Here is a 13,469-nt window from a genome sequence, read left to right on the forward strand (position 1 = left end):
TGATGATGTGATTTGCATCATCACGGCACGTCCCTGACCACTTGCAGATTTGTAAATGCCAATCCAGCAGGATAGGTAACAATGCAATAAATCCATGTGTGATGTCTGTAGGCCACTTTCCAAGAAGTGGGAAAGGTTCTCATTTCCATTTTAATGAGTTGCAAAGAGCTATGGAAAGTATCCCCAGTAACAGAACTCGTGTCTCTATCACCTGCCTCTGCACTGTACTTCAACAGAGCACAGAAACCATAATTGCCCTACTAGAGGCTCAGCAGCATGCAGGAAGATTAACAGGCAGCAGAAATGAAAACAAGTTACAGTTTCTCTGACTATTAAAGATAAACAGCATGAGTCATGCATATTTCTGGGTATTTAATATGTCAGAAATTGCCCTCTAAACTGATATGAAAAACTTTCCTTCAAGCCGGAATTGAACCAGCGACCTAAGGATTTCTGTACCAATTTCCTCTACAGTCCTCCGCTCTACCAGCTGAGCTATCGAAGAATTGTGCTTTAGAGGATTTCTGATGTCATGTGCACTACATCTGACTGAGTGAAAACACAAACAGAATTGAAATATCCATAAAACAGAAAAATTGCTTGTCTAGATAAAGAGATCCACATTTTTATTTCTGGTCTACTTGCTCATCAAAAGTTGTAAAAATTGTCATATTTAATAATTGGTAATACATCATTAAAAGTTTGATTTTTATTTGTTCATTTTGAATTAATTAGCTTCAGAAATAGTTGGGAAAACAGCTTCCTTAGATTTTCCAACTGCAGACGCCTTTACGTCAAGATTAAAAATGCTGGAAAATTTTCAACCTCTTCTGTGTTCTCCAATTTAGCTTGACTTTTTTAATTGATGAAAATTCCAGAAATTGTGGTGACAAATTGTCAAACTTTTGCCCAGTGAGACAAAAATGGATTTCTAGTCAATGGTCCACGCTGCCACCACTATTTCTCACAGTACTCTCTGTTTTTATAATGCATCTTCTATGGGTTCAGATCCATGGGATTTCAGAAGTAATATTGTATTTCAGTTCCCATCCGTGGTGTCTTAAACCTGTCCTTTGTATGCTGATTAAGGAAAGCGGAGAAATTCTGGGCACAGAAGCAGACATTATTGGTTTGTAAGCATTGGCGTAGTCTAGTTTCATTCAGAACATCCCTACTGCACCATTAAAAAGTTGTGAACTCTCCCTGGAAACCCATTGATCCACAAGTTCAAGAGTTCTTTTTTTTCACATGAAGGATGTGTTACATATAAAATAGGGTTGTCCCACTCGAAATTTGGAAGATGGATGTTGAAATATGGGGTCAGACCAGTTCTGTCCTAATTTTGGATACAGAAATGTTGGGAGGTATATAAATACTGTGGATTTCACCACATCCCATTTCCATAACCAAAGCACAGTTTCTCCTGGATTTTGTTGCTGAGATCAACAGAGCATTAAACAAGTGGTACTGTTGCTGCCATTCAAAAAAGCTTCACCTTCCCATACCGGGAGTCGAACCCGGGCCACCTGGGTGAAAACCAGGAATCCTAACTGCTAGACCATATGGGACTTTTCTGTTGAGTGTTTCAGCATAGCAGCAGAACAAATATATCATGCTTTGCTGTAATGTATCTTAACTCTCTGTGTATTTCATATTTAACCAGGTGGTGACATGGAGTGGGTTTGGCATGGCCTAAGATGACACTAATTTCATCATCACGCTCAAGACCACTCAGTGATCAGTGAGGTGGGCAATGTTTGATGATGTGATTTGCATCATCACGGCACGTCCCTGACCACTTGCAGATTTGTAAATGCCAATCCAGCAGGATAGGTAACAATGCAATAAATCCATGTGTGATGTCTGTAGGCCACTTTCCAAGAAGTGGAAAAGGTTCTCATTTCCATTTTAATGAGTTGCAAAGAGCTATGGAAAGTATCCCCAGTAACAGAACTCGTGTCTCTATCACCTGCCTCTGCACTGTACTTCAACAGAGCACAGAAACCATAATTGCCCTACTAGAGGCTCAGCAGCATGCAGGAAGATTAACAGGCAGCAGAAATGAAAACAAGTTACAGTTTCTCTGACTATTAAAGATAAACAGCATGAGTCATGCATATTTCTGGGTATTTAATATGTCAGAAATTGCCCTCTAAACTGATATGAAAAACGTTCCTTCGAGCCGGAATTGAACCAGCGACCTAAGGATTTCTGTACCAATTTCCTCTACAGTCCTCCGCTCTACCAGCTGAGCTATCGAAGGATTGTGCTTTAGAGGATTTCTGATGTCATGTGCACTACATCTGACTGAGTGAAAACACAAACAGAATTGAAATATCCATAAAACAGAAAAATTGCTTGTCTAGATAAAGAGATCCACATTTTTATTTCTGGTCTACTTGCTCATCAAAAGTTGTAAAAATTGTCATATTTAATAATTGGTAATACATCATTAAAAGTTTGATTTTTATTTGTTCATTTTGAATTAATTAGCTTCAGAAATAGTTGGGAAAACAGCTTCCTTAGATTTTCCAACTGCAGACGCCTTTACTTCAAGATTAAAAATGCTGGAAAATTTTCAACCTCTTCTGCGTTCTCCAATTTAGCTTGACTTTTTTAATTGATGAAAATTCCAGAAATTGTGGTGACAAATTGTCAAACTTTTGCCCAGTGAGACAAAAATGGATTTCTAGTCAATGGTCCACGCTGCCACCAATATTTCTCACAGTACTCTCTGTTTTTACAATGCATCTTCTATGGGTTCAGATCCATGGGATTTCAGAAGTAATATTGTATTTCAGTTCCCATCCGTGGTCTCTTAAACCTGTCCTTTGTATGCTGATTAAGGAAAGCGGAGAAATTCTGGGCACAGAAGCAGACATTATTGGTTTGTAAGCATTGGCGTAGTCTAGTTTCATTCAGAACATCCCTACTGCACCATTAAAAAGTTGTGAACTCTCCCTGGAAACCCATTGATACACAAGTTCAAGAGTTCTTTTTTTTCACATGAAGGATGTGTTACATATAAAATACGGTTGTCCCACTCGAAATTTGGAAGATGGATGTTGAAATATGGGGTCAGACCAGTTCTGTCCTAATTTTGGATACAGAAATGTTGGGAGGTATATAAATACTGTGGATTTGACCACATCCCATTTCCATAACCAAAGCACAGTTTCTCCTGGATTTTGTTGCTGAGATCAACAGAGCATTAAACAAGTGGTACTGTTGCTGCCATTCAAAAAAGCTTCAACTTCCCATACCGGGAGTCGAACCCGGGCCACCTGGGTGAAAACCAGGAATCCTAACTGCTAGACCATATGGGACTTTTCCGTTGAGTGTTTCAGCATAGCAGCAGAACAAATATATCATGCTTTGCTGTAATGTATCTTAACTCTCTGTGTATTTCATATTTAACCAGGTGGTGACATTGAGTGGGTTTGGCATGGCCTAAGATGACACTAATTTCATCATCACGCTCCAGACCACTCAGTGATCAGTGAGGTGGGCAATGTTTGATGATGTGATTTGCATCATCACGGCACGTCCCTGACCACTTGCAGATTTGTAAATGCCAATCCAGCAGGATAGGTAACAATGCAATAAATCCATGTGTGATGTCTGTAGGCCACTTTCCAAGAAGTGGAAAAGGTTCTCATTTCCATTTTAATGAGTTGCAAAGAGCTATGGAAAGTATCCCCAGTAACAGAACTCGTGTCTCTATCACCTGCCTCTGCACTGTACTTCAACAGAGCACAGAAACCATAATTGCCCTACTAGAGGCTCAGCAGCATGCAGGATGATTAACAGGCAGCAGAAATGAAAACAAGTTACAGTTTCTCTGACTATTAAAGATAAACAGCATGAGTCATGCATATTTCTGGCTATTTAATATGTCAGAAATTGCCCTCTAAAATGATATGAAAAACTTTCCTTCAAGCCGGAGTTGAACCAGCGACCTAAGGATTTCTGTACCAATTTCCTCTACAGTCCTCCGCTCTACCAGCTGAGCTATCGAAGGATTGTGCTTTAGAGGACTTCTGATGTCATGTGCACTACATCTGACTGAGTGAAAACACAAACAGAATTGAATTATCCATAAAACAGAAAAATTGCTTGTCTAGATAAAGAGATCCACATTTTTATTTCTGGTCTACTTGCTCATCAAAAGTTGTAAAAATTGTCATGTTTAATAATTGGTAATACATCATTAAAAGTTTGATTTTTATTTGTTCATTTTGAATTAATTAGCTTCAGAAATAGTTGGGAAAACAGCTTCCTTAGACTTTCCAACTGCAGACGCCTTTACGTCAAGATTAAAAATGCTGGAAAATTTTCAACCTCTTCTGCATTCTCCAATTTAGCTTGACTTTTTTAATTGATGAAAATTCCAGAAATTGTGGTGACAAATTGTCAAACTTTTGCCCAGTGAGACAAAAATGGATTTCTAGTCAATGGTCCACGCTGCCACCACTATTTCTCACAGTACTCTCTGTTTTTACATTGCATCTTCTATGTGTTCAGATCCATGGGATTTCAGAAGTAATATTGTATTTCAGTTCACATCCGTAGTCTCTTAAACCTGTCTTTTATATGCTGATTAAGGAAAGAGGAGAAATTCTGGGCACAGAAGCAGACATTATTGGTTTGTAAGCATTGGCGTAGTCTAGTTTCATTCAGAACATCCCTACTGCACCATTAAAAAGTTGTGAACTCTCCCTGGAAACCCATTGATCCACAAGTTCAAGAGTTCTTTTTTTTCACATGAAGGATGTGTTACATATAAAATAGGGTTGTCCCACTCGAAATTTGGAAGATGGATGTTGAAATATGGGGTCAGACCAGTTCTGTCCTAATTTTGGATACAGAAATGTTGGGAGGTATATAAATACTGTGGATTTCACCACATCCCATTTCCATAACCAAAGCACAGTTTCTCCTGGATTTTGTTGCTGAGATCAACAGAGCATTAAACAAGTGGTACTGTTGCTGCCATTCAAAAAAGCTTCAACTTCCCATACCGGGAGTCGAACCCAGGCCGCCTGGGTGAAAACCAGGAATCCTAAAGCTAGACCATATAGGACATTTCCGTTGAGTGTTTCAGCATAGCAGCAGAACAAATATATCATGCTTTGCTGTAATGTATCTTAACTCTCTGTGTATTTCATATTTAACCAGGTGGTGACATGGAGTGGGTTTGGCATGGCCTAAGATGACACTAATTTCATCATCACGCTCCAGACCACTCAGTGATTAGTGAGGTGGGCAATGTTTGATGATGTGATTTGCATCATCACGGCACGTCCCTGACCACTTGCAGATTTATAAATGCCAATCCAGCAGTATAGGTAACAATGCAATAAATCCATGTGTGATGTCTGGAGGCCACTTTCCAAGAAGTGGAAAAGGTTCTCATTTCCATTTTAATGAGTTGCAAAGAGCTATGGAAAGTATCCCCAGTAACAGAACTCGTGTCTCTATCACCTGCCTCTGCACTGTACTTCAACAGAGCACAGAAACCATAATTGCCCTACTAGAGGCTCAGCAGCATGCAGGATGATTAACAGGCAGCAGAAATGAAAACAAGTTACAGTTTCTCTGACTATTAAAGACAAACAGCATGAGCCATGCATATTTCTGGGTATTTAATATGTCAGAAATTGCCCTCTAAAATGATATGAAAAACTTTCCTTCGAGCCGGAGTTGAACCAGCGACCTAAGGATTTCTGTACCAATTTCCTCTACAGTCCTCCGCTCTACCAGCTGAGCTATCGAAGGATTGTGCTTTAGAGGATTTCTGATGTCATGTGCACTACATCTGACTGAGTGAAAACACAAACAGAATTGAAATATCCATAAAACAGAAAAATTGCTTGTCTAGATAAAGAGATCCACATTTTTATTTCTGGTCTACTTGCTCATCAAAAGTTGTAACATTTGTCATATTTAATAATTGGTAATACATCATTAAAAGTTTGATTTTTATTTGTTCATTTTGAATTAATTAGCTTCAGAAATAGTTGGGAAAACAGCTTCCTTAGATTTTCCAACTGCAGACGCCTTTACGTCAAGATTAAAAATGCTGGAAAATTTTCAACCTCTTCTGCGTTCTCCAATTTAGCTTGACTTTTTTAATTGATGAAAATTCCAGAAATTGTGGTGACAAATTGTCAAACTTTTGCCCAGTGAGACAAAAATGGATTTCTAGTCAATGGTCCACGCTGCCACCACTATTTCTCACAGTACTCTCTGTTTTTACAATGCATCTTCTATGGGTTCAGATCCATGGGATTTCAGAAGTAATATTGTATTTCAGTTCCCATCCGTGGTCTCTTAAACCTGTCCTTTGTATGCTGATTAAGGAAAGCGGAGAAATTCTGGGCACAGAAGCAGACATTATTGGTTTGTAAGCATTGGCGTAGTCTAGTTTCATTCAGAACATCCCTACTGCACCATTAAAAAGTTGTGAACTCTCCCTGGAAACCCATTGATACACAAGTTCAAGAGTTCTTTTTTTTCACATGAAGGATGTGTTACATATAAAATACGGTTGTCCCACTCGAAATTTGGAAGATGGATGTTGAAATATGGGGTCAGACCAGTTCTGTCCTAATTTTGGATACAGAAATGTTGGGAGGTATATAAATACTGTGGATTTGACCACATCCCATTTCCATAACCAAAGCACAGTTTCTCCTGGATTTTGTTGCTGAGATCAACAGAGCATTAAACAAGTGGTACTGTTGCTGCCATTCAAAAAAGCTTCAACTTCCCATACCGGGAGTTGAAACCAGGCCACCTGGGTGAAAACCAGGAATCCTAACTGCTAGACCATATGGGACTTTTCCGTTGAGTGTTTCAGCATAGCAGCAGAACAAATATATCATGCTTTGCTGTAATGTATCTTAACTCTCTGTGTATTTCATATTTAACCAGGTGGTGACATTGAGTGGGTTTGGCATGGCCTAAGATGACACTAATTTCATCATCACGCTCCAGACCACTCAGTGATCAGTGAGGTGGGCAATGTTTGATGATGTGATTTGCATCATCACGGCACGTCCCTGACCACTTGCAGATTTGTAAATGCCAATCCAGCAGGATAGGTAACAATGCAATAAATCCATGTGTGATGTCTGTAGGCCACTTTCCAAGAAGTGGAAAAGGTTCTCATTTCCATTTTAATGAGTTGCAAAGAGCTATGGAAAGTATCCCCAGTAACAGAACTCGTGTCTCTATCACCTGCCTCTGCACTGTACTTCAACAGAGCACAGAAACCATAATTGCCCTACTAGAGGCTCAGCAGCATGCAGGATGATTAACAGGCAGCAGAAATGAAAACAAGTTACAGTTTCTCTGACTATTAAAGATAAACAGCATGAGTCATGCATATTTCTGGCTATTTAATATGTCAGAAATTGCCCTCTAAAATGATATGAAAAACTTTCCTTTGAGCTGGAGTTGAACCAGCGACCTAAGGATTTCTGTACCAATTTCCTCTACAGTCCTCCGCTCTACCAGCTGAGCTATCGAAGGATTGTGCTTTAGAGGACTTCTGATGTCATGTGCACTACATCTGACTGAGTGAAAACACAAACAGAATTGAATTATCCATAAAACAGAAAAATTGCTTGTCTAGATAAAGAGATCCACATTTTTATTTCTGGTCTACTTGCTCATCAAAAGTTGTAAAAATTGTCATGTTTAATAATTGGTAATACATCATTAAAAGTTTGATTTTTATTTGTTCATTTTGAATTAATTAGCTTCAGAAATAGTTGGGAAAACAGCTTCCTTAGACTTTCCAACTGCAGACGCCTTTACGTCAAGATTAAAAATGCTGAAAAATTTTCAACCTCTTCTGCATTCTCCAATTTAGCTTGACTTTTTTAATTGATGAAAATTCCAGAAATTGTGGTGACAAATTGTCAAACTTTTGCCCAGTGAGACAAAAATGGATTTCTAGTCAATGGTCCACGCTGCCACCACTATTTCTCACAGTACTCTCTGTTTTTACATTGCATCTTCTATGTGTTCAGATCCATGGGATTTCAGAAGTAATATTGTATTTAAGTTCACATCCGTAGTCTCTTAAACCTGTCTTTTATATGCTGATTAAGGAAAGAGGAGAAATTCTGGGCACAGAAGCAGACATTATTGGTTTGTAAGCATTGGCGTAGTCTAGTTTCATTCAGAACATCCCTACTGCACCATTAAAAAGTTGTGAACTCTCCCTGGAAACCCATTGATCCACAAGTTCAAGAGTTCTTTTTTTTCACATGAAGGATGTGTTACATATAAAATAGGGTTGTCCCACTCGAAATTTGGAAGATGGATGTTGAAATATGGGGTCAGACCAGTTCTGTCCTAATTTTGGATACAGAAATGTTGGGAGGTATATAAATACTGTGGATTTGACCACATCCCATTTCCATAACCAAAGCACAGTTTCTCCTGGATTTTGTTGCTGAGATCAACAGAGCATTAAACAAGTGGTACTGTTGCTGCCATTCAAAAAAGCTTCAACTTCCCATACCGGGAGTCGAACCCAGGCCACCTGGGTGAAAACCAGGAATCCTAACTGCTAGACCATATGGGACTTTTCCGTTGAGTGTTTCAGCATAGCAGCAGAACAAATATATCATGCTTTGCTGTAATGTATCTTAACTCTCTGTGTATTTCATATTTAACCAGGTGGTGACATTGAGTGGGTTTGGCATGGCCTAAGATGACACTAATTTCATCATCACGCTCCAGACCACTCAGTGATCAGTGAGGTGGGCAATGTTTGATGATGTGATTTGCATCATCACGGCACGTCCCTGACCACTTGCAGATTTGTAAATGCCAATCCAGCAGGATAGGTAACAATGCAATAAATCCATGTGTGATGTCTGTAGGCCACTTTCCAAGAAGTGGAAAAGGTTCTCATTTCCATTTTAATGAGTTGCAAAGAGCTATGGAAAGTATCCCCAGTAACAGAACTCGTGTCTCTATCACCTGCCTCTGCACTGTACTTCAACAGAGCACAGAAACCATAATTGCCCTACTAGAGGCTCAGCAGCATGCAGGATGATTAACAGGCAGCAGAAATGAAAACAAGTTACAGTTTCTCTGACTATTAAAGATAAACAGCATGAGTCATGCATATTTCTGGCTATTTAATATGTCAGAAATTGCCCTCTAAAATGATATGAAAAACTTTCCTTCAAGCCGGAGTTGAACCAGCAACCTAAGGATTTCTGTACCAATTTCCTCTACAGTCCTCCGCTCTACCAGCTGAGCTATCGAAGGATTGTGCTTTAGAGGACTTCTGATGTCATGTGCACTACATCTGACTGAGTGAAAACACAAACAGAATTGAATTATCCATAAAACAGAAAAATTGCTTGTCTAGATAAAGAGATCCACATTTTTATTTCTGGTCTACTTGCTCATCAAAAGTTGTAAAAATTGTCATGTTTAATAATTGGTAATACATCATTAAAAGTTTGATTTTTATTTGTTCATTTTGAATTAATTAGCTTCAGAAATAGTTGGGAAAACAGCTTCCTTAGACTTTCCAACTGCAGACGCCTTTACGTCAAGATTAAAAATGCTGGAAAATTTTCAACCTCTTCTGCATTCTCCAATTTAGCTTGACTTTTTTAATTGATGAAAATTCCAGAAATTGTGGTGACAAATTGTCAAACTTTTGCCCAGTGAGACAAAAATGGATTTCTAGTCAATGGTCCACGCTGCCACCACTATTTCTCACAGTACTCTCTGTTTTTACATTGCATCTTCTATGTGTTCAGATCCATGGGATTTCAGAAGTAATATTGTATTTCAGTTCACATCCGTAGTCTCTTAAACCTGTCTTTTATATGCTGATTAAGGAAAGAGGAGAAATTCTGGGCACAGAAGCAGACATTATTGGTTTGTAAGCATTGGCGTAGTCTAGTTTCATTCAGAACATCCCTACTGCACCATTAAAAAGTTGTGAACTCTCCCTGGAAACCCATTGATCCACAAGTTCAAGAGTTCTTTTTTTTCACATGAAGGATGTGTTACATATAAAATAGGGTTGTCCCACTCGAAATTTGGAAGATGGATGTTGAAATATGGGGTCAGACCAGTTCTGTCCTAATTTTGGATACAGAAATGTTGGGAGGTATATAAATACTGTGGATTTCACCACATCCCATTTCCATAACCAAAGCACAGTTTCTCCTGGATTTTGTTGCTGAGATCAACAGAGCATTAAACAAGTGGTACTGTTGCTGCCATTCAAAAAAGCTTCAACTTCCCATACCGGGAGTCGAACCCAGGCCGCCTGGGTGAAAACCAGGAATCCTAAAGCTAGACCATATAGGACATTTCCGTTGAGTGTTTCAGCATAGCAGCAGAACAAATATATCATGCTTTGCTGTAATGTATCTTAACTCTCTGTGTATTTCATATTTAACCAGGTGGTGACATGGAGTGGGTTTGGCATGGCCTAAGATGACACTAATTTCATCATCACGCTCCAGACCACTCAGTGATTAGTGAGGTGGGCAATGTTTGATGATGTGATTTGCATCATCACGGCACGTCCCTGACCACTTGCAGATTTATAAATGCCAATCCAGCAGTATAGGTAACAATGCAATAAATCCATGTGTGATGTCTGGAGGCCACTTTCCAAGAAGTGGAAAAGGTTCTCATTTCCATTTTAATGAGTTGCAAAGAGCTATGGAAAGTATCCCCAGTAACAGAACTCGTGTCTCTATCACCTGCCTCTGCACTGTACTTCAACAGAGCACAGAAACCATAATTGCCCTACTAGAGGCTCAGCAGCATGCAGGATGATTAACAGGCAGCAGAAATGAAAACAAGTTACAGTTTCTCTGACTATTAAAGACAAACAGCATGAGCCATGCATATTTCTGGGTATTTAATATGTCAGAAATTGCCCTCTAAAATGATATGAAAAACTTTCCTTCGAGCCGGAGTTGAACCAGCGACCTAAGGATTTCTGTACCAATTTCCTCTACAGTCCTCCGCTCTACCAGCTGAGCTATCGAAGGATTGTGCTTTAGAGGATTTCTGATGTCATGTGCACTACATCTGACTGAGTGAAAACACAAACAGAATTGAAATATCCATAAAACAGAAAAATTGCTTGTCTAGATAAAGAGATCCACATTTTTATTTCTGGTCTACTTGCTCATCAAAAGTTGTAACATTTGTCATATTTAATAATTGGTAATACATCATTAAAAGTTTGATTTTTATTTGTTCATTTTGAATTAATTAGCTTCAGAAATAGTTGGGAAAACAGCTTCCTTAGATTTTCCAACTGCAGACGCCTTTACGTCAAGATTAAAAATGCTGGAAAATTTTCAACCTCTTCTGCGTTCTCCAATTTAGCTTGACTTTTTTAATTGATGAAAATTCCAGAAATTGTGGTGACAAATTGTCAAACTTTTGCCCAGTGAGACAAAAATGGATTTCTAGTCAATGGTCCACGCTGCCACCACTATTTCTCACAGTACTCTCTGTTTTTACAATGCATCTTCTATGGGTTCAGATCCATGGGATTTCAGAAGTAATATTGTATTTCAGTTCCCATCCGTGGTCTCTTAAACCTGTCCTTTGTATGCTGATTAAGGAAAGCGGAGAAATTCTGGGCACAGAAGCAGACATTATTGGTTTGTAAGCATTGGCGTAGTCTAGTTTCATTCAGAACATCCCTACTGCACCATTAAAAAGTTGTGAACTCTCCCTGGAAACCCATTGATACACAAGTTCAAGAGTTCTTTTTTTTCACATGAAGGATGTGTTACATATAAAATACGGTTGTCCCACTCGAAATTTGGAAGATGGATGTTGAAATATGGGGTCAGACCAGTTCTGTCCTAATTTTGGATACAGAAATGTTGGGAGGTATATAAATACTGTGGATTTGACCACATCCCATTTCCATAACCAAAGCACAGTTTCTCCTGGATTTTGTTGCTGAGATCAACAGAGCATTAAACAAGTGGTACTGTTGCTGCCATTCAAAAAAGCTTCAACTTCCCATACCGGGAGTTGAAACCAGGCCACCTGGGTGAAAACCAGGAATCCTAACTGCTAGACCATATGGGACTTTTCCGTTGAGTGTTTCAGCATAGCAGCAGAACAAATATATCATGCTTTGCTGTAATGTATCTTAACTCTCTGTGTATTTCATATTTAACCAGGTGGTGACATTGAGTGGGTTTGGCATGGCCTAAGATGACACTAATTTCATCATCACGCTCCAGACCACTCAGTGATCAGTGAGGTGGGCAATGTTTGATGATGTGATTTGCATCATCACGGCACGTCCCTGACCACTTGCAGATTTGTAAATGCCAATCCAGCAGGATAGGTAACAATGCAATAAATCCATGTGTGATGTCTGTAGGCCACTTTCCAAGAAGTGGAAAAGGTTCTCATTTCCATTTTAATGAGTTGCAAAGAGCTATGGAAAGTATCCCCAGTAACAGAACTCGTGTCTCTATCACCTGCCTCTGCACTGTACTTCAACAGAGCACAGAAACCATAATTGCCCTACTAGAGGCTCAGCAGCATGCAGGATGATTAACAGGCAGCAGAAATGAAAACAAGTTACAGTTTCTCTGACTATTAAAGATAAACAGCATGAGTCATGCATATTTCTGGCTATTTAATATGTCAGAAATTGCCCTCTAAAATGATATGAAAAACTTTCCTTTGAGCTGGAGTTGAACCAGCGACCTAAGGATTTCTGTACCAATTTCCTCTACAGTCCTCCGCTCTACCAGCTGAGCTATCGAAGGATTGTGCTTTAGAGGACTTCTGATGTCATGTGCACTACATCTGACTGAGTGAAAACACAAACAGAATTGAATTATCCATAAAACAGAAAAATTGCTTGTCTAGATAAAGAGATCCACATTTTTATTTCTGGTCTACTTGCTCATCAAAAGTTGTAAAAATTGTCATGTTTAATAATTGGTAATACATCATTAAAAGTTTGATTTTTATTTGTTCATTTTGAATTAATTAGCTTCAGAAATAGTTGGGAAAACAGCTTCCTTAGACTTTCCAACTGCAGACGCCTTTACGTCAAGATTAAAAATGCTGAAAAATTTTCAACCTCTTCTGCATTCTCCAATTTAGCTTGACTTTTTTAATTGATGAAAATTCCAGAAATTGTGGTGACAAATTGTCAAACTTTTGCCCAGTGAGACAAAAATGGATTTCTAGTCAATGGTCCACGCTGCCACCACTATTTCTCACAGTACTCTCTGTTTTTACATTGCATCTTCTATGTGTTCAGATCCATGGGATTTCAGAAGTAATATTGTATTTAAGTTCACATCCGTAGTCTCTTAAACCTGTCTTTTATATGCTGATTAAGGAAAGAGGAGAAATTCTGGGCACAGAAGCAGACATTATTGGTTTGTAAGCATTGGCGTAGTCTAGTTTCATTCAGA

The 13,469-nt window shown here is 38.9% G+C and overlaps 9 non-coding genes across 9 annotated transcripts; all 9 read right to left on the reverse strand.

The window, feature by feature from the left end:
* Positions 1-414: 414 nt before the first annotated feature.
* Positions 415-505, reverse strand: TRNAY-GUA (transfer RNA tyrosine (anticodon GUA)). Its single transcript is given in 2 exon segments — positions 415-451; positions 469-505. It is a non-coding gene; the product is annotated as a tRNA-Tyr (tRNA).
* Positions 506-1,496: 991 nt separating this feature from the next.
* Positions 1,497-1,568, reverse strand: TRNAE-UUC (transfer RNA glutamic acid (anticodon UUC)). Its single transcript has one exon. It is a non-coding gene; the product is annotated as a tRNA-Glu (tRNA).
* A 605-nt stretch (positions 1,569-2,173) lies between these two features.
* TRNAY-GUA (transfer RNA tyrosine (anticodon GUA)) lies at positions 2,174-2,263 on the reverse strand. The gene is given in 2 exon segments: positions 2,174-2,209; positions 2,227-2,263. It is a non-coding gene; the product is annotated as a tRNA-Tyr (tRNA).
* A 991-nt stretch (positions 2,264-3,254) lies between these two features.
* On the reverse strand, positions 3,255-3,326 carry TRNAE-UUC (transfer RNA glutamic acid (anticodon UUC)). The gene has a single exon. It is a non-coding gene; the product is annotated as a tRNA-Glu (tRNA).
* A 605-nt stretch (positions 3,327-3,931) lies between these two features.
* TRNAY-GUA (transfer RNA tyrosine (anticodon GUA)) lies at positions 3,932-4,021 on the reverse strand. Its single transcript is given in 2 exon segments — positions 3,932-3,967; positions 3,985-4,021. It is a non-coding gene; the product is annotated as a tRNA-Tyr (tRNA).
* A 1,667-nt stretch (positions 4,022-5,688) lies between these two features.
* TRNAY-GUA (transfer RNA tyrosine (anticodon GUA)) lies at positions 5,689-5,778 on the reverse strand. Its single transcript is given in 2 exon segments — positions 5,689-5,724; positions 5,742-5,778. It is a non-coding gene; the product is annotated as a tRNA-Tyr (tRNA).
* A 2,749-nt stretch (positions 5,779-8,527) lies between these two features.
* Positions 8,528-8,599, reverse strand: TRNAE-UUC (transfer RNA glutamic acid (anticodon UUC)). The gene has a single exon. It is a non-coding gene; the product is annotated as a tRNA-Glu (tRNA).
* Positions 8,600-9,204: 605 nt separating this feature from the next.
* On the reverse strand, positions 9,205-9,294 carry TRNAY-GUA (transfer RNA tyrosine (anticodon GUA)). Its single transcript is given in 2 exon segments — positions 9,205-9,240; positions 9,258-9,294. It is a non-coding gene; the product is annotated as a tRNA-Tyr (tRNA).
* Positions 9,295-10,961: 1,667 nt separating this feature from the next.
* On the reverse strand, positions 10,962-11,051 carry TRNAY-GUA (transfer RNA tyrosine (anticodon GUA)). Its single transcript is given in 2 exon segments — positions 10,962-10,997; positions 11,015-11,051. It is a non-coding gene; the product is annotated as a tRNA-Tyr (tRNA).
* Between the last annotated feature and the right edge of the window lie 2,418 nt (positions 11,052-13,469).

The sequence above is a fragment of the Mixophyes fleayi genome, chromosome 3 (genome assembly GCF_038048845.1).
Source record: "Mixophyes fleayi isolate aMixFle1 chromosome 3, aMixFle1.hap1, whole genome shotgun sequence".
Taxonomy (NCBI): domain Eukaryota; kingdom Metazoa; phylum Chordata; class Amphibia; order Anura; family Limnodynastidae; genus Mixophyes; species Mixophyes fleayi.